This window comes from Anarhichas minor, unplaced genomic scaffold (genome assembly GCF_050575085.1).
Source record: "Anarhichas minor isolate MPS153535 unplaced genomic scaffold, ASM5057508v1 ptg000025l, whole genome shotgun sequence".
Taxonomy (NCBI): Eukaryota; Metazoa; Chordata; class Actinopteri; order Perciformes; family Anarhichadidae; genus Anarhichas; species Anarhichas minor.
Window position 1 is genome coordinate 1,249,576 of NW_027466471.1, and position 26,539 is coordinate 1,276,114.

General features: G+C 43.1%; 46 non-coding genes across 46 annotated transcripts; all 46 read right to left on the reverse strand.

Annotated features, from left to right (window-relative positions):
* Positions 1-121: 121 nt before the first annotated feature.
* On the reverse strand, positions 122-204 carry trnal-cag (transfer RNA leucine (anticodon CAG)). The gene has a single exon. It is a non-coding gene; the product is annotated as a tRNA-Leu (tRNA).
* Positions 205-752: 548 nt separating this feature from the next.
* Positions 753-824, reverse strand: trnaq-cug (transfer RNA glutamine (anticodon CUG)). Its single transcript has one exon. It is a non-coding gene; the product is annotated as a tRNA-Gln (tRNA).
* A 434-nt stretch (positions 825-1,258) lies between these two features.
* Positions 1,259-1,341, reverse strand: trnal-aag (transfer RNA leucine (anticodon AAG)). The gene has a single exon. It is a non-coding gene; the product is annotated as a tRNA-Leu (tRNA).
* Positions 1,342-1,889: 548 nt separating this feature from the next.
* trnaq-cug (transfer RNA glutamine (anticodon CUG)) lies at positions 1,890-1,961 on the reverse strand. Its single transcript has one exon. It is a non-coding gene; the product is annotated as a tRNA-Gln (tRNA).
* Positions 1,962-2,395: 434 nt separating this feature from the next.
* On the reverse strand, positions 2,396-2,478 carry trnal-aag (transfer RNA leucine (anticodon AAG)). Its single transcript has one exon. It is a non-coding gene; the product is annotated as a tRNA-Leu (tRNA).
* Positions 2,479-3,026: 548 nt separating this feature from the next.
* trnaq-cug (transfer RNA glutamine (anticodon CUG)) lies at positions 3,027-3,098 on the reverse strand. The gene has a single exon. It is a non-coding gene; the product is annotated as a tRNA-Gln (tRNA).
* Positions 3,099-3,532: 434 nt separating this feature from the next.
* On the reverse strand, positions 3,533-3,615 carry trnal-aag (transfer RNA leucine (anticodon AAG)). The gene has a single exon. It is a non-coding gene; the product is annotated as a tRNA-Leu (tRNA).
* A 548-nt stretch (positions 3,616-4,163) lies between these two features.
* On the reverse strand, positions 4,164-4,235 carry trnaq-cug (transfer RNA glutamine (anticodon CUG)). Its single transcript has one exon. It is a non-coding gene; the product is annotated as a tRNA-Gln (tRNA).
* A 434-nt stretch (positions 4,236-4,669) lies between these two features.
* Positions 4,670-4,752, reverse strand: trnal-aag (transfer RNA leucine (anticodon AAG)). Its single transcript has one exon. It is a non-coding gene; the product is annotated as a tRNA-Leu (tRNA).
* Positions 4,753-5,300: 548 nt separating this feature from the next.
* On the reverse strand, positions 5,301-5,372 carry trnaq-cug (transfer RNA glutamine (anticodon CUG)). Its single transcript has one exon. It is a non-coding gene; the product is annotated as a tRNA-Gln (tRNA).
* A 434-nt stretch (positions 5,373-5,806) lies between these two features.
* Positions 5,807-5,889, reverse strand: trnal-cag (transfer RNA leucine (anticodon CAG)). The gene has a single exon. It is a non-coding gene; the product is annotated as a tRNA-Leu (tRNA).
* A 548-nt stretch (positions 5,890-6,437) lies between these two features.
* trnaq-cug (transfer RNA glutamine (anticodon CUG)) lies at positions 6,438-6,509 on the reverse strand. Its single transcript has one exon. It is a non-coding gene; the product is annotated as a tRNA-Gln (tRNA).
* Positions 6,510-6,943: 434 nt separating this feature from the next.
* On the reverse strand, positions 6,944-7,026 carry trnal-aag (transfer RNA leucine (anticodon AAG)). The gene has a single exon. It is a non-coding gene; the product is annotated as a tRNA-Leu (tRNA).
* A 548-nt stretch (positions 7,027-7,574) lies between these two features.
* Positions 7,575-7,644, reverse strand: trnas-uga (transfer RNA serine (anticodon UGA)). Its single transcript has one exon. It is a non-coding gene; the product is annotated as a tRNA-Ser (tRNA).
* Positions 7,645-8,078: 434 nt separating this feature from the next.
* trnal-aag (transfer RNA leucine (anticodon AAG)) lies at positions 8,079-8,161 on the reverse strand. The gene has a single exon. It is a non-coding gene; the product is annotated as a tRNA-Leu (tRNA).
* A 548-nt stretch (positions 8,162-8,709) lies between these two features.
* trnas-uga (transfer RNA serine (anticodon UGA)) lies at positions 8,710-8,779 on the reverse strand. Its single transcript has one exon. It is a non-coding gene; the product is annotated as a tRNA-Ser (tRNA).
* A 434-nt stretch (positions 8,780-9,213) lies between these two features.
* trnal-cag (transfer RNA leucine (anticodon CAG)) lies at positions 9,214-9,296 on the reverse strand. Its single transcript has one exon. It is a non-coding gene; the product is annotated as a tRNA-Leu (tRNA).
* A 548-nt stretch (positions 9,297-9,844) lies between these two features.
* Positions 9,845-9,916, reverse strand: trnaq-cug (transfer RNA glutamine (anticodon CUG)). Its single transcript has one exon. It is a non-coding gene; the product is annotated as a tRNA-Gln (tRNA).
* Positions 9,917-10,350: 434 nt separating this feature from the next.
* Positions 10,351-10,433, reverse strand: trnal-cag (transfer RNA leucine (anticodon CAG)). The gene has a single exon. It is a non-coding gene; the product is annotated as a tRNA-Leu (tRNA).
* Positions 10,434-10,981: 548 nt separating this feature from the next.
* trnas-uga (transfer RNA serine (anticodon UGA)) lies at positions 10,982-11,051 on the reverse strand. The gene has a single exon. It is a non-coding gene; the product is annotated as a tRNA-Ser (tRNA).
* A 434-nt stretch (positions 11,052-11,485) lies between these two features.
* trnal-cag (transfer RNA leucine (anticodon CAG)) lies at positions 11,486-11,568 on the reverse strand. Its single transcript has one exon. It is a non-coding gene; the product is annotated as a tRNA-Leu (tRNA).
* A 548-nt stretch (positions 11,569-12,116) lies between these two features.
* trnaq-cug (transfer RNA glutamine (anticodon CUG)) lies at positions 12,117-12,188 on the reverse strand. The gene has a single exon. It is a non-coding gene; the product is annotated as a tRNA-Gln (tRNA).
* Positions 12,189-12,622: 434 nt separating this feature from the next.
* Positions 12,623-12,705, reverse strand: trnal-cag (transfer RNA leucine (anticodon CAG)). The gene has a single exon. It is a non-coding gene; the product is annotated as a tRNA-Leu (tRNA).
* Positions 12,706-13,253: 548 nt separating this feature from the next.
* On the reverse strand, positions 13,254-13,323 carry trnas-uga (transfer RNA serine (anticodon UGA)). Its single transcript has one exon. It is a non-coding gene; the product is annotated as a tRNA-Ser (tRNA).
* Positions 13,324-13,757: 434 nt separating this feature from the next.
* Positions 13,758-13,840, reverse strand: trnal-cag (transfer RNA leucine (anticodon CAG)). Its single transcript has one exon. It is a non-coding gene; the product is annotated as a tRNA-Leu (tRNA).
* A 548-nt stretch (positions 13,841-14,388) lies between these two features.
* On the reverse strand, positions 14,389-14,460 carry trnaq-cug (transfer RNA glutamine (anticodon CUG)). The gene has a single exon. It is a non-coding gene; the product is annotated as a tRNA-Gln (tRNA).
* Positions 14,461-14,894: 434 nt separating this feature from the next.
* On the reverse strand, positions 14,895-14,977 carry trnal-cag (transfer RNA leucine (anticodon CAG)). The gene has a single exon. It is a non-coding gene; the product is annotated as a tRNA-Leu (tRNA).
* Positions 14,978-15,525: 548 nt separating this feature from the next.
* Positions 15,526-15,597, reverse strand: trnaq-cug (transfer RNA glutamine (anticodon CUG)). The gene has a single exon. It is a non-coding gene; the product is annotated as a tRNA-Gln (tRNA).
* A 434-nt stretch (positions 15,598-16,031) lies between these two features.
* Positions 16,032-16,114, reverse strand: trnal-aag (transfer RNA leucine (anticodon AAG)). The gene has a single exon. It is a non-coding gene; the product is annotated as a tRNA-Leu (tRNA).
* Positions 16,115-16,662: 548 nt separating this feature from the next.
* trnas-uga (transfer RNA serine (anticodon UGA)) lies at positions 16,663-16,732 on the reverse strand. The gene has a single exon. It is a non-coding gene; the product is annotated as a tRNA-Ser (tRNA).
* Positions 16,733-17,166: 434 nt separating this feature from the next.
* Positions 17,167-17,249, reverse strand: trnal-aag (transfer RNA leucine (anticodon AAG)). Its single transcript has one exon. It is a non-coding gene; the product is annotated as a tRNA-Leu (tRNA).
* A 548-nt stretch (positions 17,250-17,797) lies between these two features.
* Positions 17,798-17,867, reverse strand: trnas-uga (transfer RNA serine (anticodon UGA)). Its single transcript has one exon. It is a non-coding gene; the product is annotated as a tRNA-Ser (tRNA).
* A 434-nt stretch (positions 17,868-18,301) lies between these two features.
* Positions 18,302-18,384, reverse strand: trnal-cag (transfer RNA leucine (anticodon CAG)). The gene has a single exon. It is a non-coding gene; the product is annotated as a tRNA-Leu (tRNA).
* A 548-nt stretch (positions 18,385-18,932) lies between these two features.
* trnaq-cug (transfer RNA glutamine (anticodon CUG)) lies at positions 18,933-19,004 on the reverse strand. The gene has a single exon. It is a non-coding gene; the product is annotated as a tRNA-Gln (tRNA).
* Positions 19,005-19,438: 434 nt separating this feature from the next.
* Positions 19,439-19,521, reverse strand: trnal-aag (transfer RNA leucine (anticodon AAG)). The gene has a single exon. It is a non-coding gene; the product is annotated as a tRNA-Leu (tRNA).
* A 548-nt stretch (positions 19,522-20,069) lies between these two features.
* trnas-uga (transfer RNA serine (anticodon UGA)) lies at positions 20,070-20,139 on the reverse strand. The gene has a single exon. It is a non-coding gene; the product is annotated as a tRNA-Ser (tRNA).
* A 434-nt stretch (positions 20,140-20,573) lies between these two features.
* On the reverse strand, positions 20,574-20,656 carry trnal-cag (transfer RNA leucine (anticodon CAG)). Its single transcript has one exon. It is a non-coding gene; the product is annotated as a tRNA-Leu (tRNA).
* Positions 20,657-21,204: 548 nt separating this feature from the next.
* Positions 21,205-21,276, reverse strand: trnaq-cug (transfer RNA glutamine (anticodon CUG)). The gene has a single exon. It is a non-coding gene; the product is annotated as a tRNA-Gln (tRNA).
* Positions 21,277-21,710: 434 nt separating this feature from the next.
* trnal-aag (transfer RNA leucine (anticodon AAG)) lies at positions 21,711-21,793 on the reverse strand. Its single transcript has one exon. It is a non-coding gene; the product is annotated as a tRNA-Leu (tRNA).
* Positions 21,794-22,341: 548 nt separating this feature from the next.
* trnaq-cug (transfer RNA glutamine (anticodon CUG)) lies at positions 22,342-22,413 on the reverse strand. The gene has a single exon. It is a non-coding gene; the product is annotated as a tRNA-Gln (tRNA).
* Positions 22,414-22,847: 434 nt separating this feature from the next.
* Positions 22,848-22,930, reverse strand: trnal-aag (transfer RNA leucine (anticodon AAG)). Its single transcript has one exon. It is a non-coding gene; the product is annotated as a tRNA-Leu (tRNA).
* A 548-nt stretch (positions 22,931-23,478) lies between these two features.
* Positions 23,479-23,550, reverse strand: trnaq-cug (transfer RNA glutamine (anticodon CUG)). Its single transcript has one exon. It is a non-coding gene; the product is annotated as a tRNA-Gln (tRNA).
* A 434-nt stretch (positions 23,551-23,984) lies between these two features.
* trnal-aag (transfer RNA leucine (anticodon AAG)) lies at positions 23,985-24,067 on the reverse strand. Its single transcript has one exon. It is a non-coding gene; the product is annotated as a tRNA-Leu (tRNA).
* A 548-nt stretch (positions 24,068-24,615) lies between these two features.
* On the reverse strand, positions 24,616-24,687 carry trnaq-cug (transfer RNA glutamine (anticodon CUG)). The gene has a single exon. It is a non-coding gene; the product is annotated as a tRNA-Gln (tRNA).
* A 434-nt stretch (positions 24,688-25,121) lies between these two features.
* trnal-aag (transfer RNA leucine (anticodon AAG)) lies at positions 25,122-25,204 on the reverse strand. The gene has a single exon. It is a non-coding gene; the product is annotated as a tRNA-Leu (tRNA).
* A 548-nt stretch (positions 25,205-25,752) lies between these two features.
* On the reverse strand, positions 25,753-25,824 carry trnaq-cug (transfer RNA glutamine (anticodon CUG)). The gene has a single exon. It is a non-coding gene; the product is annotated as a tRNA-Gln (tRNA).
* Between the last annotated feature and the right edge of the window lie 715 nt (positions 25,825-26,539).

The window sequence follows — 26,539 nt, forward strand, 5'->3', positions numbered from 1 at the left end:
CTGCTGCTGCAGTGGTCGTGCAGTAGTTTGTCAAATGCCTGCTCCTTGACATACAAAGCATTGCTAAGCTTTCTTTCACAATATCATGTTACAGTCAACGCAACCAGTGAAAAACAATTGCTGTCAGAAGTGGGATTCGAACCCACGCCTCCAGTGGAGACTGCGACCTGAACGCAGCGCCTTGGACCGCTCGGCCATCCTGACTGAAAAAAACCCTGAATTTGCTTTGTTTTGCCATCTAATGAGCCTTTAAGTGTATTAATATGTTCCGCAAACACGACGTCTTGAATCAGTATTCATTGCCGTTGACCCCACTAACACAGCCCCTTGTGTTTTTTTAACACACAAATGGTTGGACACAGCCCCCATCTGACGTCGGAAAGCTGTGGGTCGATGGGGTTTCCAAAGCTGGTCGACCATCCAACAACCACCTCTGATGGAGTATACGGGTCCCTTGATGACGAACACTTTAGACTCTAACGGCAAGAACCTGAGTTGAAATCTCAGTCAAACTTCTTTTTTTATGGTGATTACAAGACACAATACAAAGTGTGCATCCATGATTTAAGTGGAAACCATTTTGCTCCCTGTCAATAGTACTTCATTCTTAGATCACTCCGATGAAGGTCAAGACACTCCTCTCCGGTCTCACTTGTACCTGAAGCAAGATGGCCACACCAGTCCAACTTTTGCTGAGATGTGGAAAGGTTGCATTTTTTGACCTTCTTTGACCTTTACTCTAGCTTAAAAACAGGTTCCACTGAGATTTGAACTCAGATCACTGGATTCAGAGTCCAGAGTGCTAACCATTACACCATGGAACCTCTACACTATCAAAAAATACACAGTTTTGGTAGACCGTTTCTTATTTGGCATCCGTTAGTATGTTATCTGTGCAGGGAATAGGACATAGAAGGCATACAACGTTACCAATGACAAAGAAGCTAACAAGACACAGAAACCGTTTCAGGCTAACTTCAGAATTTTAGTAAGATCAGCAGAGGATTTGGGAAATGACAAGTAAAGAAATTGTTTTGAGAGACTTCCTACAATCAATGAATCCAGCAAAATATAGGCCAACTGTTTACAAACACATGGTTAGATTACATTGGTTGATAATGTAGAGGCTTACAAATGCTGCTGCTGCAGTGGTCGTGCAGTAGTTTGTCAAATGCCTGCTCCTTGACATACAAAGCATTGCTAAGCTTTCTTTCACAATATCATGTTACAGTCAACGCAACCAGTGAAAAACAATTGCTGTCAGAAGTGGGATTCGAACCCACGCCTCCAGTGGAGACTGCGACCTTAACGCAGCGCCTTGGACCGCTCGGCCATCCTGACTGAAAAATACCCTGAATTTGCTTTGTTTTGCCATCTAATGAGCCTTTAAGTGCATTAATATGTTCCGCAAACACGACGTCTTGAATCAGTATTCATTGCCGTTGACCCCACTAACACAGCCCCTTGTGTTTTTTTAACACACAAATGGTTGGACACAGCCCCCATCTGACGTCGGAAAGCTGTGGGTCGATGGGGTTTCCAAAGCTGGTCGACCATCCAACAACCACCTCTGATGGAGTATACGGGTCCCTTGATGACGAACACTTTAGACTCTAACGGCAAGAACCTGAGTTGAAATCTCAGTCAAACTTCTTTTTTTATGGTGATTACAAGACACAATACAAAGTGTGCATCCATGATTTAAGTGGAAACCATTTTGCTCCCTGTCAATAGTACTTCATTCTTAGATCACTCCGATGAAGGTCAAGACACTCCTCTCCGGTCTCACTTGTACCTGAAGCAAGATGGCCACACCAGTCCAACTTTTGCTGAGATGTGGAAAGGTTGCATTTTTTGACCTTCTTTGACCTTTACTCTAGCTTAAAAACAGGTTCCACTGAGATTTGAACTCAGATCACTGGATTCAGAGTCCAGAGTGCTAACCATTACACCATGGAACCTCTACACCATCAAAAAATACACAGTTTTGGTAGACCGTTTCTTATTTGGCATCCGTTAGTATGTTATCTGTGCAGGGAATAGGACATAGAAGGCATACAACGTTACCAATGACAAAGAAGCTAACAAGACACAGAAACCGTTTCAGGCTAACTTCAGAATTTTAGTAAGATCAGCAGAGGATTTGGGAAATGACAAGTAAAGAAATTGTTTTGAGAGACTTCCTACAATCAATGAATCCAGCAAAATATAGGCCAACTGTTTACAAACACATGGTTAGATTACATTGGTTGATAATGTAGAGGCTTACAAATGCTGCTGCTGCAGTGGTCGTGCAGTAGTTTGTCAAATGCCTGCTCCTTGACATACAAAGCATTGCTAAGCTTTCTTTCACAATATCATGTTACAGTCAACGCAACCAGTGAAAAACAATTGCTGTCAGAAGTGGGATTCGAACCCACGCCTCCAGTGGAGACTGCGACCTTAACGCAGCGCCTTGGACCGCTCGGCCATCCTGACTGAAAAATACCCTGAATTTGCTTTGTTTTGCCATCTAATGAGCCTTTAAGTGCATTAATATGTTCCGCAAACACGACGTCTTGAATCAGTATTCATTGCCGTTGACCCCACTAACACAGCCCCTTGTGTTTTTTTAACACACAAATGGTTGGACACAGCCCCCATCTGACGTCGGAAAGCTGTGGGTCGATGGGGTTTCCAAAGCTGGTCGACCATCCAACAACCACCTCTGATGGAGTATACGGGTCCCTTGATGACGAACACTTTAGACTCTAACGGCAAGAACCTGAGTTGAAATCTCAGTCAAACTTCTTTTTTTATGGTGATTACAAGACACAATACAAAGTGTGCATCCATGATTTAAGTGGAAACCATTTTGCTCCCTGTCAATAGTACTTCATTCTTAGATCACTCCGGTGAAGGTCAAGACACTCCTCTCCGGTCTCACTTGTACCTGAAGCAAGATGGCCACACCAGTCCAACTTTTGCTGAGATGTGGAAAGGTTGCATTTTTTGACCTTCTTTGACCTTTACTCTAGCTTAAAAACAGGTTCCACTGAGATTTGAACTCAGATCACTGGATTCAGAGTCCAGAGTGCTAACCATTACACCATGGAACCTCTACACCATCAAAAAATACACAGTTTTGGTAGACCGTTTCTTATTTGGCATCCGTTAGTATGTTATCTGTGCAGGGAATAGGACATAGAAGGCATACAACGTTACCAATGACAAAGAAGCTAACAAGACACAGAAACCGTTTCAGGCTAACTTCAGAATTTTAGTAAGATCAGCAGAGGATTTGGGAAATGACAAGTAAAGAAATTGTTTTGAGAGACTTCCTACAATCAATGAATCCAGCAAAATATAGGCCAACTGTTTACAAACACATGGTTAGATTACATTGGTTGATAATGTAGAGGCTTGCAAATGCTGCTGCTGCAGTGGTCGTGCAGTAGTTTGTCAAATGCCTGCTCCTTGACATACAAAGCATTGCTAAGCTTTCTTTCACAATATCATGTTACAGTCAACGCAACCAGTGAAAAACAATTGCTGTCAGAAGTGGGATTCGAACCCACGCCTCCAGTGGAGACTGCGACCTTAACGCAGCGCCTTGGACCGCTCGGCCATCCTGACTGAAAAATACCCTGAATTTGCTTTGTTTTGCCATCTAATGAGCCTTTAAGTGCATTAATATGTTCCGCAAACACGACGTCTTGAATCAGTATTCATTGCCGTTGACCCCACTAACACAGCCCCTTGTGTTTTTTTAACACACAAATGGTTGGACACAGCCCCCATCTGACGTCGGAAAGCTGTGGGTCGATGGGGTTTCCAAAGCTGGTCGACCATCCAACAACCACCTCTGATGGAGTATACGGGTCCCTTGATGACGAACACTTCAGACTCTAACGGCAAGAACCTGAGTTGAAATCTCAGTCAAACTTCTTTTTTTATGGTGATTACAAGACACAATACAAAGTGTGCATCCATGATTTAAGTGGAAACCATTTTGCTCCCTGTCAATAGTACTTCATTCTTAGATCACTCCGGTGAAGGTCAAGACACTCCTCTCCGGTCTCACTTGTACCTGAAGCAAGATGGCCACACCAGTCCAACTTTTGCTGAGATGTGGAAAGGTTGCATTTTTTGACCTTCTTTGACCTTTACTCTAGCTTAAAAACAGGTTCCACTGAGATTTGAACTCAGATCACTGGATTCAGAGTCCAGAGTGCTAACCATTACACCATGGAACCTCTACACCATCAAAAAATACACAGTTTTGGTAGACCGTTTCTTATTTGGCATCCGTTAGTATGTTATCTGTGCAGGGAATAGGACATAGAAGGCATACAACGTTACCAATGACAAAGAAGCTAACAAGACACAGAAACCGTTTCAGGCTGACTTAAGGATTTTAGTAAGCTCAGCAGAGGATTTGGGAAGTGACAAGTAAAGAAATTGTTTTGAGAGACTTCCTACAATCAATGAATCCAGCAAAATATAGGCCAACTGTTTACAAACACATGGTTAGATTACATTGGTTGATAATGTAGAGGCTTGCAAATGCTGCTGCTGCAGTGGTCGTGCAGTAGTTTGTCAAATGCCTGCTCCTTGACATACAAAGCATTGCTAAGCTTTCTTTCACAATATCATGTTACAGTCAACGCAACCAGTGAAAAACAATTGCTGTCAGAAGTGGGATTCGAACCCACGCCTCCAGTGGAGACTGCGACCTTAACGCAGCGCCTTGGACCGCTCGGCCATCCTGACTGAAAAATACCCTGAATTTGCTTTGTTTTGCCATCTAATGAGCCTTTAAGTGCATTAATATGTTCCGCAAACACGACGTCTTGAATCAGTATTCATTGCCGTTGACCCCACTAACACAGCCCCTTGTGTTTTTTTAACACACAAATGGTTGGACACAGCCCCCATCTGACGTCGGAAAGCTGTGGGTCGATGGGGTTTCCAAAGCTGGTCGACCATCCAACAACCACCTCTGATGGAGTATACGGGTCCCTTGATGACGAACACTTTAGACTCTAACGGCAAGAACCTGAGTTGAAATCTCAGTCAAACTTCTTTTTTTATGGTGATTACAAGACACAATACAAAGTGTGCATCCATGATTTAAGTGGAAACCATTTTGCTCCCTGTCAATAGTACTTCATTCTTAGATCACTCCGGTGAAGGTCAAGACACTCCTCTCCGGTCTCACTTGTACCTGAAGCAAGATGGCCACACCAGTCCAACTTTTGCTGAGATGTGGAAAGGTTGCATTTTTTGACCTTCTTTGACCTTTACTCTAGCTTAAAAACAGGTTCCACTGAGATTTGAACTCAGATCACTGGATTCAGAGTCCAGAGTGCTAACCATTACACCATGGAACCTCTACACCATCAAAAAATACACAGTTTTGGTAGACCGTTTCTTATTTGGCATCCGTTAGTATGTTATCTGTGCAGGGAATAGGACATAGAAGGCATACAACGTTACCAATGACAAAGAAGCTAACAAGACACAGAAACCGTTTCAGGCTAACTTCAGAATTTTAGTAAGCTCAGCAGAGGATTTGGGAAGTGACAAGTAAAGAAATTGTTTTGAGAGACTTCATACAAACAATGAATCCAGCAAAATATAGGCCAACTGTTTACAAACACATGGTTAGATTACATTGGTTGATAATGTAGAGGCTTGCAAATGCTGCTGCTGCAGTGGTCGTGCAGTAGTTTGTCAAATGCCTGCTCCTTGACATACAAAGCATTGCTAAGCTTTCTTTCACAATATCATGTTACAGTCAACGCAACCAGTGAAAAACAATTGCTGTCAGAAGTGGGATTCGAACCCACGCCTCCAGTGGAGACTGCGACCTGAACGCAGCGCCTTGGACCGCTCGGCCATCCTGACTGAAAAAAACCCTGAATTTGCTTTGTTTTGCCATCTAATGAGCCTTTAAGTGCATTAATATGTTCCGCAAACACGACGTCTTGAATCAGTATTCATTGCCGTTGACCCCACTAACACAGCCCCTTGTGTTTTTTTAACACACAAATGGTTGGACACAGCCCCCATCTGACGTCGGAAAGCTGTGGGTCGATGGGGTTTCCAAAGCTGGTCGACCATCCAACAACCACCTCTGATGGAGTATACGGGTCCCTTGATGACGAACACTTTAGACTCTAACGGCAAGAACCTGAGTTGAAATCTCAGTCAAACTTCTTTTTTTATGGTGATTACAAGACACAATACAAAGTGTGCATCCATGATTTAAGTGGAAACCATTTTGCTCCCTGTCAATAGTACTTCATTCTTAGATCACTCCGGTGAAGGTCAAGACACTCCTCTCCGGTCTCACTTGTACCTGAAGCAAGATGGCCACACCAGTCCAACTTTTGCTGAGATGTGGAAAGGTTGCATTTTTTGACCTTCTTTGACCTTTACTCTAGCTTAAAAACAGGTTCCACTGAGATTTGAACTCAGATCACTGGATTCAGAGTCCAGAGTGCTAACCATTACACCATGGAACCTCTACACCATCAAAAAATACACAGTTTTGGTAGACCGTTTCTTATTTGGCATCCGTTAGTATGTTATCTGTGCAGGGAATAGGACATAGAAGGCATACAACGTTACCAATGACAAAGAAGCTAACAAGACACAGAAACCGTTTCAGGCTGACTTAAGGATTTTAGTAAGCTCAGCAGAGGATTTGGGAAGTGACAAGTAAAGAAATTGTTTTGAGAGACTTCATACAAACAATGAATCCAGCAAAATATAGGCCAACTGTTTACAAACACATGGTTAGATTACATTGGTTGATAATGTAGAGGCTTGCAAATGCTGCTGCTGCAGTGGTCGTGCAGTAGTTTGTCAAATGCCTGCTCCTTGACATACAAAGCATTGCTAAGCTTTCTTTCACAATATCATGTTACAGTCAACGCAACCAGTGAAAAACAATTGCTGTCAGAAGTGGGATTCGAACCCACGCCTCCAGTGGAGACTGCGACCTTAACGCAGCGCCTTGGACCGCTCGGCCATCCTGACTGAAAAAAACCCTGAATTTGCTTTGTTTTGCCATCTAATGAGCCTTTAAGTGTATTAATATGTTCCGCAAACACGACGTCTTGAATCAGTATTCATTGCCGTTGACCCCACTAACACAGCCCCTTGTGTTTTTTTAACACACAAATGGTTGGACACAGCCCCCATCTGACGTCGGAAAGCTGTGGGTCGATGGGGTTTCCAAAGCTGGTCGACCATCCAACAACCACCTCTGATGGAGTATACGGGTCCCTTGATGACGAACACTTTAGACTCTAACGGCAAGAACCTGAGTTGAAATCTCAGTCAAACTTCTTTTTTTATGGTGATTACAAGACACAATACAAAGTGTGCATCCATGATTTAAGTGGAAACCATTTTGCTCCCTGTCAATAGTACTTCATTCTTAGATCACTCCGGTGAAGGTCAAGACACTCCTCTCCGGTCTCACTTGTACCTGAAGCAAGATGGCCACACCAGTCCCACTTTTGCTGAGATGTGGAAAGGTTGCATTTTTTGACCTTCTTTGACCTTTACTCTAGCTTAAAAACAGGTTCCACTGAGATTTGAACTCAGATCACTGGATTCAGTCCAGAGTGCTAACCATTACACCATGGAACCTCTACACCATCAAAAAATACACAGTTTTGGTAGACCGTTTCTTATTTGGCATCCGTTAGTATGTTATCTGTGCAGGGAATAGGACATAGAAGGCATACAACGTTACCAATGACAAAGAAGCTAACAAGACACAGAAACCGTTTCAGGCTAACTTCAGAATTTTAGTAAGCTCAGCAGAGGATTTGGGAAGTGACAAGTAAAGAAATTGTTTTGAGAGACTTCATACAAACAATGAATCCAGCAAAATATAGGCCAACTGTTTACAAACACATGGTTAGATTACATTGGTTGATAATGTAGAGGCTTGCAAATGCTGCTGCTGCAGTGGTCGTGCAGTAGTTTGTCAAATGCCTGCTCCTTGACATACAAAGCATTGCTAAGCTTTCTTTCACAATATCATGTTACAGTCAACGCAACCAGTGAAAAACAATTGCTGTCAGAAGTGGGATTCGAACCCACGCCTCCAGTGGAGACTGCGACCTTAACGCAGCGCCTTGGACCGCTCGGCCATCCTGACTGAAAAAAACCCTGAATTTGCTTTGTTTTGCCATCTAATGAGCCTTTAAGTGTATTAATATGTTCCGCAAACACGACGTCTTGAATCAGTATTCATTGCCGTTGACCCCACTAACACAGCCCCTTGTGTTTTTTTAACACACAAATGGTTGGACACAGCCCCCATCTGACGTCGGAAAGCTGTGGGTCGATGGGGTTTCCAAAGCTGGTCGACCATCCAACAACCACCTCTGATGGAGTATACGGGTCCCTTGATGACGAACACTTTAGACTCTAACGGCAAGAACCTGAGTTGAAATCTCAGTCAAACTTCTTTTTTTATGGTGATTACAAGACACAATACAAAGTGTGCATCCATGATTTAAGTGGAAACCATTTTGCTCCCTGTCAATAGTACTTCATTCTTAGATCACTCCGGTGAAGGTCAAGACACTCCTCTCCGGTCTCACTTGTACCTGAAGCAAGATGGCCACACCAGTCCCACTTTTGCTGAGATGTGGAAAGGTTGCATTTTTTGACCTTCTTTGACCTTTACTCTAGCTTAAAAACAGGTTCCACTGAGATTTGAACTCAGATCACTGGATTCAGTCCAGAGTGCTAACCATTACACCATGGAACCTCTACACCATCAAAAAATACACAGTTTTGGTAGACCGTTTCTTATTTGGCATCCGTTAGTATGTTATCTGTGCAGGGAATAGGACATAGAAGGCATACAACGTTACCAATGACAAAGAAGCTAACAAGACACAGAAACCGTTTCAGGCTAACTTCAGAATTTTAGTAAGCTCAGCAGAGGATTTGGGAAGTGACAAGTAAAGAAATTGTTTTGAGAGACTTCATACAAACAATGAATCCAGCAAAATATAGGCCAACTGTTTACAAACACATGGTTAGATTACATTGGTTGATAATGTAGAGGCTTGCAAATGCTGCTGCTGCAGTGGTCGTGCAGTAGTTTGTCAAATGCCTGCTCCTTGACATACAAAGCATTGCTAAGCTTTCTTTCACAATATCATGTTACAGTCAACGCAACCAGTGAAAAACAATTGCTGTCAGAAGTGGGATTCGAACCCACGCCTCCAGTGGAGACTGCGACCTGAACGCAGCGCCTTGGACCGCTCGGCCATCCTGACTGAAAAAAACCCTGAATTTGCTTTGTTTTGCCATCTAATGAGCCTTTAAGTGCATTAATATGTTCCGCAAACACGACGTCTTGAATCAGTATTCATTGCCGTTGACCCCACTAACACAGCCCCTTGTGTTTTTTTAACACACAAATGGTTGGACACAGCCCCCATCTGACGTCGGAAAGCTGTGGGTCGATGGGGTTTCCAAAGCTGGTCGACCATCCAACAACCACCTCTGATGGAGTATACGGGTCCCTTGATGACGAACACTTTAGACTCTAACGGCAAGAACCTGAGTTGAAATCTCAGTCAAACTTCTTTTTTTATGGTGATTACAAGACACAATACAAAGTGTGCATCCATGATTTAAGTGGAAACCATTTTGCTCCCTGTCAATAGTACTTCATTCTTAGATCACTCCGGTGAAGGTCAAGACACTCCTCTCCGGTCTCACTTGTACCTGAAGCAAGATGGCCACACCAGTCCAACTTTTGCTGAGATGTGGAAAGGTTGCATTTTTTGACCTTCTTTGACCTTTACTCTAGCTTAAAAACAGGTTCCACTGAGATTTGAACTCAGATCACTGGATTCAGAGTCCAGAGTGCTAACCATTACACCATGGAACCTCTACACCATCAAAAAATACACAGTTTTGGTAGACCGTTTCTTATTTGGCATCCGTTAGTATGTTATCTGTGCAGGGAATAGGACATAGAAGGCATACAACGTTACCAATGACAAAGAAGCTAACAAGACACAGAAACCGTTTCAGGCTAACTTCAGAATTTTAGTAAGCTCAGCAGAGGATTTGGGAAGTGACAAGTAAAGAAATTGTTTTGAGAGACTTCATACAAACAATGAATCCAGCAAAATATAGGCCAACTGTTTACAAACACATGGTTAGATTACATTGGTTGATAATGTAGAGGCTTGCAAATGCTGCTGCTGCAGTGGTCGTGCAGTAGTTTGTCAAATGCCTGCTCCTTGACATACAAAGCATTGCTAAGCTTTCTTTCACAATATCATGTTACAGTCAACGCAACCAGTGAAAAACAATTGCTGTCAGAAGTGGGATTCGAACCCACGCCTCCAGTGGAGACTGCGACCTGAACGCAGCGCCTTGGACCGCTCGGCCATCCTGACTGAAAAAAACCCTGAATTTGCTTTGTTTTGCCATCTAATGAGCCTTTAAGTGCATTAATATGTTCCGCAAACACGACGTCTTGAATCAGTATTCATTGCCGTTGACCCCACTAACACAGCCCCTTGTGTTTTTTTAACACACAAATGGTTGGACACAGCCCCCATCTGACGTCGGAAAGCTGTGGGTCGATGGGGTTTCCAAAGCTGGTCGACCATCCAACAACCACCTCTGATGGAGTATACGGGTCCCTTGATGACGAACACTTTAGACTCTAACGGCAAGAACCTGAGTTGAAATCTCAGTCAAACTTCTTTTTTTATGGTGATTACAAGACACAATACAAAGTGTGCATCCATGATTTAAGTGGAAACCATTTTGCTCCCTGTCAATAGTACTTCATTCTTAGATCACTCCGGTGAAGGTCAAGACACTCCTCTCCGGTCTCACTTGTACCTGAAGCAAGATGGCCACACCAGTCCCACTTTTGCTGAGATGTGGAAAGGTTGCATTTTTTGACCTTCTTTGACCTTTACTCTAGCTTAAAAACAGGTTCCACTGAGATTTGAACTCAGATCACTGGATTCAGTCCAGAGTGCTAACCATTACACCATGGAACCTCTACACCATCAAAAAATACACAGTTTTGGTAGACCGTTTCTTATTTGGCATCCGTTAGTATGTTATCTGTGCAGGGAATAGGACATAGAAGGCATACAACGTTACCAATGACAAAGAAGCTAACAAGACACAGAAACCGTTTCAGGCTAACTTCAGAATTTTAGTAAGCTCAGCAGAGGATTTGGGAAGTGACAAGTAAAGAAATTGTTTTGAGAGACTTCATACAAACAATGAATCCAGCAAAATATAGGCCAACTGTTTACAAACACATGGTTAGATTACATTGGTTGATAATGTAGAGGCTTGCAAATGCTGCTGCTGCAGTGGTCGTGCAGTAGTTTGTCAAATGCCTGCTCCTTGACATACAAAGCATTGCTAAGCTTTCTTTCACAATATCATGTTACAGTCAACGCAACCAGTGAAAAACAATTGCTGTCAGAAGTGGGATTCGAACCCACGCCTCCAGTGGAGACTGCGACCTGAACGCAGCGCCTTGGACCGCTCGGCCATCCTGACTGAAAAAAACCCTGAATTTGCTTTGTTTTGCCATCTAATGAGCCTTTAAGTGCATTAATATGTTCCGCAAACACGACGTCTTGAATCAGTATTCATTGCCGTTGACCCCACTAACACAGCCCCTTGTGTTTTTTTAACACACAAATGGTTGGACACAGCCCCCATCTGACGTCGGAAAGCTGTGGGTCGATGGGGTTTCCAAAGCTGGTCGACCATCCAACAACCACCTCTGATGGAGTATACGGGTCCCTTGATGACGAACACTTTAGACTCTAACGGCAAGAACCTGAGTTGAAATCTCAGTCAAACTTCTTTTTTTATGGTGATTACAAGACACAATACAAAGTGTGCATCCATGATTTAAGTGGAAACCATTTTGCTCCCTGTCAATAGTACTTCATTCTTAGATCACTCCGGTGAAGGTCAAGACACTCCTCTCCGGTCTCACTTGTACCTGAAGCAAGATGGCCACACCAGTCCAACTTTTGCTGAGATGTGGAAAGGTTGCATTTTTTGACCTTCTTTGACCTTTACTCTAGCTTAAAAACAGGTTCCACTGAGATTTGAACTCAGATCACTGGATTCAGAGTCCAGAGTGCTAACCATTACACCATGGAACCTCTACACCATCAAAAAATACACAGTTTTGGTAGACCGTTTCTTATTTGGCATCCGTTAGTATGTTATCTGTGCAGGGAATAGGACATAGAAGGCATACAACGTTACCAATGACAAAGAAGCTAACAAGACACAGAAACCGTTTCAGGCTAACTTCAGAATTTTAGTAAGCTCAGCAGAGGATTTGGGAAGTGACAAGTAAAGAAATTGTTTTGAGAGACTTCATACAAACAATGAATCCAGCAAAATATAGGCCAACTGTTTACAAACACATGGTTAGATTACATTGGTTGATAATGTAGAGGCTTGCAAATGCTGCTGCTGCAGTGGTCGTGCAGTAGTTTGTCAAATGCCTGCTCCTTGACATACAAAGCATTGCTAAGCTTTCTTTCACAATATCATGTTACAGTCAACGCAACCAGTGAAAAACAATTGCTGTCAGAAGTGGGATTCGAACCCACGCCTCCAGTGGAGACTGCGACCTGAACGCAGCGCCTTGGACCGCTCGGCCATCCTGACTGAAAAAAACCCTGAATTTGCTTTGTTTTGCCATCTAATGAGCCTTTAAGTGCATTAATATGTTCCGCAAACACGACGTCTTGAATCAGTATTCATTGCCGTTGACCCCACTAACACAGCCCCTTGTGTTTTTTTAACACACAAATGGTTGGACACAGCCCCCATCTGACGTCGGAAAGCTGTGGGTCGATGGGGTTTCCAAAGCTGGTCGACCATCCAACAACCACCTCTGATGGAGTATACGGGTCCCTTGATGACGAACACTTTAGACTCTAACGGCAAGAACCTGAGTTGAAATCTCAGTCAAACTTCTTTTTTTATGGTGATTACAAGACACAATACAAAGTGTGCATCCATGATTTAAGTGGAAACCATTTTGCTCCCTGTCAATAGTACTTCATTCTTAGATCACTCCGGTGAAGGTCAAGACACTCCTCTCCGGTCTCACTTGTACCTGAAGCAAGATGGCCACACCAGTCCCACTTTTGCTGAGATGTGGAAAGGTTGCATTTTTTGACCTTCTTTGACCTTTACTCTAGCTTAAAAACAGGTTCCACTGAGATTTGAACTCAGATCACTGGATTCAGTCCAGAGTGCTAACCATTACACCATGGAACCTCTACACCATCAAAAAATACACAGTTTTGGTAGACCGTTTCTTATTTGGCATCCGTTAGTATGTTATCTGTGCAGGGAATAGGACATAGAAGGCATACAACGTTACCAATGACAAAGAAGCTAACAAGACACAGAAACCGTTTCAGGCTAACTTCAGAATTTTAGTAAGCTCAGCAGAGGATTTGGGAAGTGACAAGTAAAGAAATTGTTTTGAGAGACTTCATACAAACAATGAATCCAGCAAAATATAGGCCAACTGTTTACAAACACATGGTTAGATTACATTGGTTGATAATGTAGAGGCTTGCAAATGCTGCTGCTGCAGTGGTCGTGCAGTAGTTTGTCAAATGCCTGCTCCTTGACATACAAAGCATTGCTAAGCTTTCTTTCACAATATCATGTTACAGTCAACGCAACCAGTGAAAAACAATTGCTGTCAGAAGTGGGATTCGAACCCACGCCTCCAGTGGAGACTGCGACCTGAACGCAGCGCCTTGGACCGCTCGGCCATCCTGACTGAAAAAAACCCTGAATTTGCTTTGTTTTGCCATCTAATGAGCCTTTAAGTGCATTAATATGTTCCGCAAACACGACGTCTTGAATCAGTATTCATTGCCGTTGACCCCACTAACACAGCCCCTTGTGTTTTTTTAACACACAAATGGTTGGACACAGCCCCCATCTGACGTCGGAAAGCTGTGGGTCGATGGGGTTTCCAAAGCTGGTCGACCATCCAACAACCACCTCTGATGGAGTATACGGGTCCCTTGATGACGAACACTTTAGACTCTAACGGCAAGAACCTGAGTTGAAATCTCAGTCAAACTTCTTTTTTTATGGTGATTACAAGACACAATACAAAGTGTGCATCCATGATTTAAGTGGAAACCATTTTGCTCCCTGTCAATAGTACTTCATTCTTAGATCACTCCGGTGAAGGTCAAGACACTCCTCTCCGGTCTCACTTGTACCTGAAGCAAGATGGCCACACCAGTCCAACTTTTGCTGAGATGTGGAAAGGTTGCATTTTTTGACCTTCTTTGACCTTTACTCTAGCTTAAAAACAGGTTCCACTGAGATTTGAACTCAGATCACTGGATTCAGAGTCCAGAGTGCTAACCATTACACCATGGAACCTCTACACCATCAAAAAATACACAGTTTTGGTAGACCGTTTCTTATTTGGCATCCGTTAGTATGTTATCTGTGCAGGGAATAGGACATAGAAGGCATACAACGTTACCAATGACAAAGAAGCTAACAAGACACAGAAACCGTTTCAGGCTAACTTCAGAATTTTAGTAAGCTCAGCAGAGGATTTGGGAAGTGACAAGTAAAGAAATTGTTTTGAGAGACTTCATACAAACAATGAATCCAGCAAAATATAGGCCAACTGTTTACAAACACATGGTTAGATTACATTGGTTGATAATGTAGAGGCTTGCAAATGCTGCTGCTGCAGTGGTCGTGCAGTAGTTTGTCAAATGCCTGCTCCTTGACATACAAAGCATTGCTAAGCTTTCTTTCACAATATCATGTTACAGTCAACGCAACCAGTGAAAAACAATTGCTGTCAGAAGTGGGATTCGAACCCACGCCTCCAGTGGAGACTGCGACCTGAACGCAGCGCCTTGGACCGCTCGGCCATCCTGACTGAAAAAAACCCTGAATTTGCTTTGTTTTGCCATCTAATGAGCCTTTAAGTGCATTAATATGTTCCGCAAACACGACGTCTTGAATCAGTATTCATTGCCGTTGACCCCACTAACACAGCCCCTTGTGTTTTTTTAACACACAAATGGTTGGACACAGCCCCCATCTGACGTCGGAAAGCTGTGGGTCGATGGGGTTTCCAAAGCTGGTCGACCATCCAACAACCACCTCTGATGGAGTATACGGGTCCCTTGATGACGAACACTTTAGACTCTAACGGCAAGAACCTGAGTTGAAATCTCAGTCAAACTTCTTTTTTTATGGTGATTACAAGACACAATACAAAGTGTGCATCCATGATTTAAGTGGAAACCATTTTGCTCCCTGTCAATAGTACTTCATTCTTAGATCACTCCGGTGAAGGTCAAGACACTCCTCTCCGGTCTCACTTGTACCTGAAGCAAGATGGCCACACCAGTCCAACTTTTGCTGAGATGTGGAAAGGTTGCATTTTTTGACCTTCTTTGACCTTTACTCTAGCTTAAAAACAGGTTCCACTGAGATTTGAACTCAGATCACTGGATTCAGAGTCCAGAGTGCTAACCATTACACCATGGAACCTCTACACCATCAAAAAATACACAGTTTTGGTAGACCGTTTCTTATTTGGCATCCGTTAGTATGTTATCTGTGCAGGGAATAGGACATAGAAGGCATACAACGTTACCAATGACAAAGAAGCTAACAAGACACAGAAACCGTTTCAGGCTGACTTAAGGATTTTAGTAAGCTCAGCAGAGGATTTGGGAAGTGACAAGTAAAGAAATTGTTTTGAGAGACTTCATACAAACAATGAATCCAGCAAAATATAGGCCAACTGTTTACAAACACATGGTTAGATTACATTGGTTGATAATGTAGAGGCTTGCAAATGCTGCTGCTGCAGTGGTCGTGCAGTAGTTTGTCAAATGCCTGCTCCTTGACATACAAAGCATTGCTAAGCTTTCTTTCACAATATCATGTTACAGTCAACGCAACCAGTGAAAAACAATTGCTGTCAGAAGTGGGATTCGAACCCACGCCTCCAGTGGAGACTGCGACCTTAACGCAGCGCCTTGGACCGCTCGGCCATCCTGACTGAAAAAAACCCTGAATTTGCTTTGTTTTGCCATCTAATGAGCCTTTAAGTGTATTAATATGTTCCGCAAACACGACGTCTTGAATCAGTATTCATTGCCGTTGACCCCACTAACACAGCCCCTTGTGTTTTTTTAACACACAAATGGTTGGACACAGCCCCCATCTGACGTCGGAAAGCTGTGGGTCGATGGGGTTTCCAAAGCTGGTCGACCATCCAACAACCACCTCTGATGGAGTATACGGGTCCCTTGATGACGAACACTTTAGACTCTAACGGCAAGAACCTGAGTTGAAATCTCAGTCAAACTTCTTTTTTTATGGTGATTACAAGACACAATACAAAGTGTGCATCCATGATTTAAGTGGAAACCATTTTGCTCCCTGTCAATAGTACTTCATTCTTAGATCACTCCGGTGAAGGTCAAGACACTCCTCTCCGGTCTCACTTGTACCTGAAGCAAGATGGCCACACCAGTCCCACTTTTGCTGAGATGTGGAAAGGTTGCATTTTTTGACCTTCTTTGACCTTTACTCTAGCTTAAAAACAGGTTCCACTGAGATTTGAACTCAGATCACTGGATTCAGTCCAGAGTGCTAACCATTACACCATGGAACCTCTACACCATCAAAAAATACACAGTTTTGGTAGACCGTTTCTTATTTGGCATCCGTTAGTATGTTATCTGTGCAGGGAATAGGACATAGAAGGCATACAACGTTACCAATGACAAAGAAGCTAACAAGACACAGAAACCGTTTCAGGCTGACTTAAGGATTTTAGTAAGCTCAGCAGAGGATTTGGGAAGTGACAAGTAAAGAAATTGTTTTGAGAGACTTCATACAAACAATGAATCCAGCAAAATATAGGCCAACTGTTTACAAACACATGGTTAGATTACATTGGTTGATAATGTAGAGGCTTGCAAATGCTGCTGCTGCAGTGGTCGTGCAGTAGTTTGTCAAATGCCTGCTCCTTGACATACAAAGCATTGCTAAGCTTTCTTTCACAATATCATGTTACAGTCAACGCAACCAGTGAAAAACAATTGCTGTCAGAAGTGGGATTCGAACCCACGCCTCCAGTGGAGACTGCGACCTTAACGCAGCGCCTTGGACCGCTCGGCCATCCTGACTGAAAAAAACCCTGAATTTGCTTTGTTTTGCCATCTAATGAGCCTTTAAGTGTATTAATATGTTCCGCAAACACGACGTCTTGAATCAGTATTCATTGCCGTTGACCCCACTAACACAGCCCCTTGTGTTTTTTTAACACACAAATGGTTGGACACAGCCCCCATCTGACGTCGGAAAGCTGTGGGTCGATGGGGTTTCCAAAGCTGGTCGACCATCCAACAACCACCTCTGATGGAGTATACGGGTCCCTTGATGACGAACACTTTAGACTCTAACGGCAAGAACCTGAGTTGAAATCTCAGTCAAACTTCTTTTTTTATGGTGATTACAAGACACAATACAAAGTGTGCATCCATGATTTAAGTGGAAACCATTTTGCTCCCTGTCAATAGTACTTCATTCTTAGATCACTCCGGTGAAGGTCAAGACACTCCTCTCCGGTCTCACTTGTACCTGAAGCAAGATGGCCACACCAGTCCCACTTTTGCTGAGATGTGGAAAAGTTGCATTTTTTGACCTTCTTTGACCTTTACTCTAGCTTAAAAACAGGTTCCACTGAGATTTGAACTCAGATCACTGGATTCAGTCCAGAGTGCTAACCATTACACCATGGAACCTCTACACCATCAAAAAATACACAGTTTTGGTAGACCGTTTCTTATTTGGCATCCGTTAGTATGTTATCTGTGCAGGGAATAGGACATAGAAGGCATACAACGTTACCAATGACAAAGAAGCTAACAAGACACAGAAACCGTTTCAGGCTGACTTAAGGATTTTAGTAAGCTCAGCAGAGGATTTGGGAAGTGACAAGTAAAGAAATTGTTTTGAGAGACTTCATACAAACAATGAATCCAGCAAAATATAGGCCAACTGTTTACAAACACATGGTTAGATTACATTGGTTGATAATGTAGAGGCTTGCAAATGCTGCTGCTGCAGTGGTCGTGCAGTAGTTTGTCAAATGCCTGCTCCTTGACATACAAAGCATTGCTAAGCTTTCTTTCACAATATCATGTTACAGTCAACGCAACCAGTGAAAAACAATTGCTGTCAGAAGTGGGATTCGAACCCACGCCTCCAGTGGAGACTGCGACCTGAACGCAGCGCCTTGGACCGCTCGGCCATCCTGACTGAAAAAAACCCTGAATTTGCTTTGTTTTGCCATCTAATGAGCCTTTAAGTGCATTAATATGTTCCGCAAACACGACGTCTTGAATCAGTATTCATTGCCGTTGACCCCACTAACACAGCCCCTTGTGTTTTTTTAACACACAAATGGTTGGACACAGCCCCCATCTGACGTCGGAAAGCTGTGGGTCGATGGGGTTTCCAAAGCTGGTCGACCATCCAACAACCACCTCTGATGGAGTATACGGGTCCCTTGATGACGAACACTTTAGACTCTAACGGCAAGAACCTGAGTTGAAATCTCAGTCAAACTTCTTTTTTTATGGTGATTACAAGACACAATACAAAGTGTGCATCCATGATTTAAGTGGAAACCATTTTGCTCCCTGTCAATAGTACTTCATTCTTAGATCACTCCGGTGAAGGTCAAGACACTCCTCTCCGGTCTCACTTGTACCTGAAGCAAGATGGCCACACCAGTCCAACTTTTGCTGAGATGTGGAAAGGTTGCATTTTTTGACCTTCTTTGACCTTTACTCTAGCTTAAAAACAGGTTCCACTGAGATTTGAACTCAGATCACTGGATTCAGAGTCCAGAGTGCTAACCATTACACCATGGAACCTCTACACCATCAAAAAATACACAGTTTTGGTAGACCGTTTCTTATTTGGCATCCGTTAGTATGTTATCTGTGCAGGGAATAGGACATAGAAGGCATACAACGTTACCAATGACAAAGAAGCTAACAAGACACAGAAACCGTTTCAGGCTGACTTAAGGATTTTAGTAAGCTCAGCAGAGGATTTGGGAAGTGACAAGTAAAGAAATTGTTTTGAGAGACTTCATACAAACAATGAATCCAGCAAAATATAGGCCAACTGTTTACAAACACATGGTTAGATTACATTGGTTGATAATGTAGAGGCTTGCAAATGCTGCTGCTGCAGTGGTCGTGCAGTAGTTTGTCAAATGCCTGCTCCTTGACATACAAAGCATTGCTAAGCTTTCTTTCACAATATCATGTTACAGTCAACGCAACCAGTGAAAAACAATTGCTGTCAGAAGTGGGATTCGAACCCACGCCTCCAGTGGAGACTGCGACCTTAACGCAGCGCCTTGGACCGCTCGGCCATCCTGACTGAAAAAAACCCTGAATTTGCTTTGTTTTGCCATCTAATGAGCCTTTAAGTGTATTAATATGTTCCGCAAACACGACGTCTTGAATCAGTATTCATTGCCGTTGACCCCACTAACACAGCCCCTTGTGTTTTTTTAACACACAAATGGTTGGACACAGCCCCCATCTGACGTCGGAAAGCTGTGGGTCGATGGGGTTTCCAAAGCTGGTCGACCATCCAACAACCACCTCTGATGGAGTATACGGGTCCCTTGATGACGAACACTTTAGACTCTAACGGCAAGAACCTGAGTTGAAATCTCAGTCAAACTTCTTTTTTTATGGTGATTACAAGACACAATACAAAGTGTGCATCCATGATTTAAGTGGAAACCATTTTGCTCCCTGTCAATAGTACTTCATTCTTAGATCACTCCGGTGAAGGTCAAGACACTCCTCTCCGGTCTCACTTGTACCTGAAGCAAGATGGCCACACCAGTCCCACTTTTGCTGAGATGTGGAAAGGTTGCATTTTTTGACCTTCTTTGACCTTTACTCTAGCTTAAAAACAGGTTCCACTGAGATTTGAACTCAGATCACTGGATTCAGTCCAGAGTGCTAACCATTACACCATGGAACCTCTACACCATCAAAAAATACACAGTTTTGGTAGACCGTTTCTTATTTGGCATCCGTTAGTATGTTATCTGTGCAGGGAATAGGACATAGAAGGCATACAACGTTACCAATGACAAAGAAGCTAACAAGACACAGAAACCGTTTCAGGCTGACTTAAGGATTTTAGTAAGCTCAGCAGAGGATTTGGGAAGTGACAAGTAAAGAAATTGTTTTGAGAGACTTCATACAAACAATGAATCCAGCAAAATATAGGCCAACTGTTTACAAACACATGGTTAGATTACATTGGTTGATAATGTAGAGGCTTGCAAATGCTGCTGCTGCAGTGGTCGTGCAGTAGTTTGTCAAATGCCTGCTCCTTGACATACAAAGCATTGCTAAGCTTTCTTTCACAATATCATGTTACAGTCAACGCAACCAGTGAAAAACAATTGCTGTCAGAAGTGGGATTCGAACCCACGCCTCCAGTGGAGACTGCGACCTGAACGCAGCGCCTTGGACCGCTCGGCCATCCTGACTGAAAAAAACCCTGAATTTGCTTTGTTTTGCCATCTAATGAGCCTTTAAGTGCATTAATATGTTCCGCAAACACGACGTCTTGAATCAGTATTCATTGCCGTTGACCCCACTAACACAGCCCCTTGTGTTTTTTTAACACACAAATGGTTGGACACAGCCCCCATCTGACGTCGGAAAGCTGTGGGTCGATGGGGTTTCCAAAGCTGGTCGACCATCCAACAACCACCTCTGATGGAGTATACGGGTCCCTTGATGACGAACACTTTAGACTCTAACGGCAAGAACCTGAGTTGAAATCTCAGTCAAACTTCTTTTTTTATGGTGATTACAAGACACAATACAAAGTGTGCATCCATGATTTAAGTGGAAACCATTTTGCTCCCTGTCAATAGTACTTCATTCTTAGATCACTCCGGTGAAGGTCAAGACACTCCTCTCCGGTCTCACTTGTACCTGAAGCAAGATGGCCACACCAGTCCAACTTTTGCTGAGATGTGGAAAGGTTGCATTTTTTGACCTTCTTTGACCTTTACTCTAGCTTAAAAACAGGTTCCACTGAGATTTGAACTCAGATCACTGGATTCAGAGTCCAGAGTGCTAACCATTACACCATGGAACCTCTACACCATCAAAAAATACACAGTTTTGGTAGACCGTTTCTTATTTGGCATCCGTTAGTATGTTATCTGTGCAGGGAATAGGACATAGAAGGCATACAACGTTACCAATGACAAAGAAGCTAACAAGACACAGAAACCGTTTCAGGCTGACTTAAGGATTTTAGTAAGCTCAGCAGAGGATTTGGGAAGTGACAAGTAAAGAAATTGTTTTGAGAGACTTCATACAAACAATGAATCCAGCAAAATATAGGCCAACTGTTTACAAACACATGGTTAGATTACATTGGTTGATAATGTAGAGGCTTGCAAATGCTGCTGCTGCAGTGGTCGTGCAGTAGTTTGTCAAATGCCTGCTCCTTGACATACAAAGCATTGCTAAGCTTTCTTTCACAATATCATGTTACAGTCAACGCAACCAGTGAAAAACAATTGCTGTCAGAAGTGGGATTCGAACCCACGCCTCCAGTGGAGACTGCGACCTTAACGCAGCGCCTTGGACCGCTCGGCCATCCTGACTGAAAAAAACCCTGAATTTGCTTTGTTTTGCCATCTAATGAGCCTTTAAGTGCATTAATATGTTCCGCAAACACGACGTCTTGAATCAGTATTCATTGCCGTTGACCCCACTAACACAGCCCCTTGTGTTTTTTTAACACACAAATGGTTGGACACAGCCCCCATCTGACGTCGGAAAGCTGTGGGTCGATGGGGTTTCCAAAGCTGGTCGACCATCCAACAACCACCTCTGATGGAGTATACGGGTCCCTTGATGACGAACACTTTAGACTCTAACGGCAAGAACCTGAGTTGAAATCTCAGTCAAACTTCTTTTTTTATGGTGATTACAAGACACAATACAAAGTGTGCATCCATGATTTAAGTGGAAACCATTTTGCTCCCTGTCAATAGTACTTCATTCTTAGATCACTCCGGTGAAGGTCAAGACACTCCTCTCCGGTCTCACTTGTACCTGAAGCAAGATGGCCACACCAGTCCAACTTTTGCTGAGATGTGGAAAGGTTGCATTTTTTGACCTTCTTTGACCTTTACTCTAGCTTAAAAACAGGTTCCACTGAGATTTGAACTCAGATCACTGGATTCAGAGTCCAGAGTGCTAACCATTACACCATGGAACCTCTACACCATCAAAAAATACACAGTTTTGGTAGACCGTTTCTTATTTGGCATCCGTTAGTATGTTATCTGTGCAGGGAATAGGACATAGAAGGCATACAACGTTACCAATGACAAAGAAGCTAACAAGACACAGAAACCGTTTCAGGCTGACTTAAGGATTTTAGTAAGCTCAGCAGAGGATTTGGGAAGTGACAAGTAAAGAAATTGTTTTGAGAGACTTCATACAAACAATGAATCCAGCAAAATATAGGCCAACTGTTTACAAACACATGGTTAGATTACATTGGTTGATAATGTAGAGGCTTGCAAATGCTGCTGCTGCAGTGGTCGTGCAGTAGTTTGTCAAATGCCTGCTCCTTGACATACAAAGCATTGCTAAGCTTTCTTTCACAATATCATGTTACAGTCAACGCAACCAGTGAAAAACAATTGCTGTCAGAAGTGGGATTCGAACCCACGCCTCCAGTGGAGACTGCGACCTTAACGCAGCGCCTTGGACCGCTCGGCCATCCTGACTGAAAAAAACCCTGAATTTGCTTTGTTTTGCCATCTAATGAGCCTTTAAGTGCATTAATATGTTCCGCAAACACGACGTCTTGAATCAGTATTCATTGCCGTTGACCCCACTAACACAGCCCCTTGTGTTTTTTTAACACACAAATGGTTGGACACAGCCCCCATCTGACGTCGGAAAGCTGTGGGTCGATGGGGTTTCCAAAGCTGGTCGACCATCCAACAACCACCTCTGATGGAGTATACGGGTCCCTTGATGACGAACACTTTAGACTCTAACGGCAAGAACCTGAGTTGAAATCTCAGTCAAACTTCTTTTTTTATGGTGATTACAAGACACAATACAAAGTGTGCATCCATGATTTAAGTGGAAACCATTTTGCTCCCTGTCAATAGTACTTCATTCTTAGATCACTCCGGTGAAGGTCAAGACACTCCTCTCCGGTCTCACTTGTACCTGAAGCAAGATGGCCACACCAGTCCAACTTTTGCTGAGATGTGGAAAGGTTGCATTTTTTGACCTTCTTTGACCTTTACTCTAGCTTAAAAACAGGTTCCACTGAGATTTGAACTCAGATCACTGGATTCAGAGTCCAGAGTGCTAACCATTACACCATGGAACCTCTACACCATCAAAAAATACACAGTTTTGGTAGACCGTTTCTTATTTGGCATCCGTTAGTATGTTATCTGTGCAGGGAATAGGACATAGAAGGCATACAACGTTACCAATGACAAAGAAGCTAACAAGACACAGAAACCGTTTCAGGCTGACTTAAGGATTTTAGTAAGCTCAGCAGAGGATTTGGGAAGTGACAAGTAAAGAAATTGTTTTGAGAGACTTCATACAAACAATGAATCCAGCAAAATATAGGCCAACTGTTTACAAACACATGGTTAGATTACATTGGTTGATAATGTAGAGGCTTGCAAATGCTGCTGCTGCAGTGGTCGTGCAGTAGTTTGTCAAATGCCTGCTCCTTGACATACAAAGCATTGCTAAGCTTTCTTTCACAATATCATGTTACAGTCAACGCAACCAGTGAAAAACAATTGCTGTCAGAAGTGGGATTCGAACCCACGCCTCCAGTGGAGACTGCGACCTTAACGCAGCGCCTTGGACCGCTCGGCCATCCTGACTGAAAAAAACCCTGAATTTGCTTTGTTTTGCCATCTAATGAGCCTTTAAGTGCATTAATATGTTCCGCAAACACGACGTCTTGAATCAGTATTCATTGCCGTTGACCCCACTAACACAGCCCCTTGTGTTTTTTTAACACACAAATGGTTGGACACAGCCCCCATCTGACGTCGGAAAGCTGTGGGTCGATGGGGTTTCCAAAGCTGGTCGACCATCCAACAACCACCTCTGATGGAGTATACGGGTCCCTTGATGACGAACACTTTAGACTCTAACGGCAAGAACCTGAGTTGAAATCTCAGTCAAACTTCTTTTTTTATGGTGATTACAAGACACAATACAAAGTGTGCATCCATGATTTAAGTGGAAACCATTTTGCTCCCTGTCAATAGTACTTCATTCTTAGATCACTCCGGTGAAGGTCAAGACACTCCTCTCCGGTCTCACTTGTACCTGAAGCAAGATGGCCACACCAGTCCAACTTTTGCTGAGATGTGGAAAGGTTGCATTTTTTGACCTTCTTTGACCTTTACTCTAGCTTAAAAACAGGTTCCACTGAGATTTGAACTCAGATCACTGGATTCAGAGTCCAGAGTGCTAACCATTACACCATGGAACCTCTACACCATCAAAAAATACACAGTTTTGGTAGACCGTTTCTTATTTGGCATCCGTTAGTATGTTATCTGTGCAGGGAATAGGACATAGAAGGCATACAACGTTACCAATGACAAAGAAGCTAACAAGACACAGAAACCGTTTCAGGCTGACTTAAGGATTTTAGTAAGCTCAGCAGAGGATTTGGGAAGTGACAAGTAAAGAAATTGTTTTGAGAGACTTCATACAAACAATGAATCCAGCAAAATATAGGCCAACTGTTTACAAACACATGGTTAGATTACATTGGTTGATAATGTAGAGGCTTGCAAATGCTGCTGCTGCAGTGGTCGTGCAGTAGTTTGTCAAATGCCTGCTCCTTGACATACAAAGCATTGCTAAGCTTTCTTTCACAATATCATGTTACAGTCAACGCAACCAGTGAAAAACAATTGCTGTCAGAAGTGGGATTCGAACCCACGCCTCCAGTGGAGACTGCGACCTTAACGCAGCGCCTTGGACCGCTCGGCCATCCTGACTGAAAAAAACCCTGAATTTGCTTTGTTTTGCCATCTAATGAGCCTTTAAGTGTATTAATATGTTCCGCAAACACGACGTCTTGAATCAGTATTCATTGCCGTTGACCCCACTAACACAGCCCCTTGTGTTTTTTTAACACACAAATGGTTGGACACAGCCCCCATCTGACGTCGGAAAGCTGTGGGTCGATGGGGTTTCCAAAGCTGGTCGACCATCCAACAACCACCTCTGATGGAGTATACGGGTCCCTTGATGACGAACACTTTAGACTCTAACGGCAAGAACCTGAGTTGAAATCTCAGTCAAACTTCTTTTTTTATGGTGATTACAAGACACAATACAAAGTGTGCATCCATGATTTAAGTGGAAACCATTTTGCTCCCTGTCAATAGTACTTCATTCTTAGATCACTCCGGTGAAGGTCAAGACACTCCTCTCCGGTCTCACTTGTACCTGAAGCAAGATGGCCACACCAGTCCAACTTTTGCTGAGATGTGGAAAGGTTGCATTTTTTGACCTTCTTTGACCTTTACTCTAGCTTAAAAACAGGTTCCACTGAGATTTGAACTCAGATCACTGGATTCAGAGTCCAGAGTGCTAACCATTACACCATGGAACCTCTACACCATCAAAAAATACACAGTTTTGGTAGACCGTTTCTTATTTGGCATCCGTTAGTATGTTATCTGTGCAGGGAATAGGACATAGAAGGCATACAACGTTACCAATGACAAAGAAGCTAACAAGACACAGAAACCGTTTCAGGCTGACTTAAGGATTTTAGTAAGCTCAGCAGAGGATTTGGGAAGTGACAAGTAAAGAAATTGTTTTGAGAGACTTCATACAAACAATGAATCCAGCAAAATATAGGCCAACTGTTTACAAACACATGGTTAGATTACATTGGTTGATAATGTAGAGGCTTGCAAATGCTGCTGCTGCAGTGGTCGTGCAGTAGTTTGTCAAATGCCTGCTCCTTGACATACAAAGCATTGCTAAGCTTTCTTTCACAATATCATGTTACAGTCAACGCAACCAGTGAAAAACAATTGCTGTCAGAAGTGGGATTCAAACCCACGCCTCCAGTGGAGACTGCGACCTGAACGCAGCGCCTTGGACCGCTCGGCCATCCTGACTGAAAAAAACCCTGAATTTGCTTTGTTTTGCCATCTAATGAGCCTTTAAGTGCATTAATATGTTCCGCAAACACGACGTCTTGAATCAGTATTCATTGCCGTTGACCCCACTAACACAGCCCCTTGTGTTTTTTTAACACACAAATGGTTGGACACAGCCCCCATCTGACGTCGGAAAGCTGTGGGTCGATGGGGTTT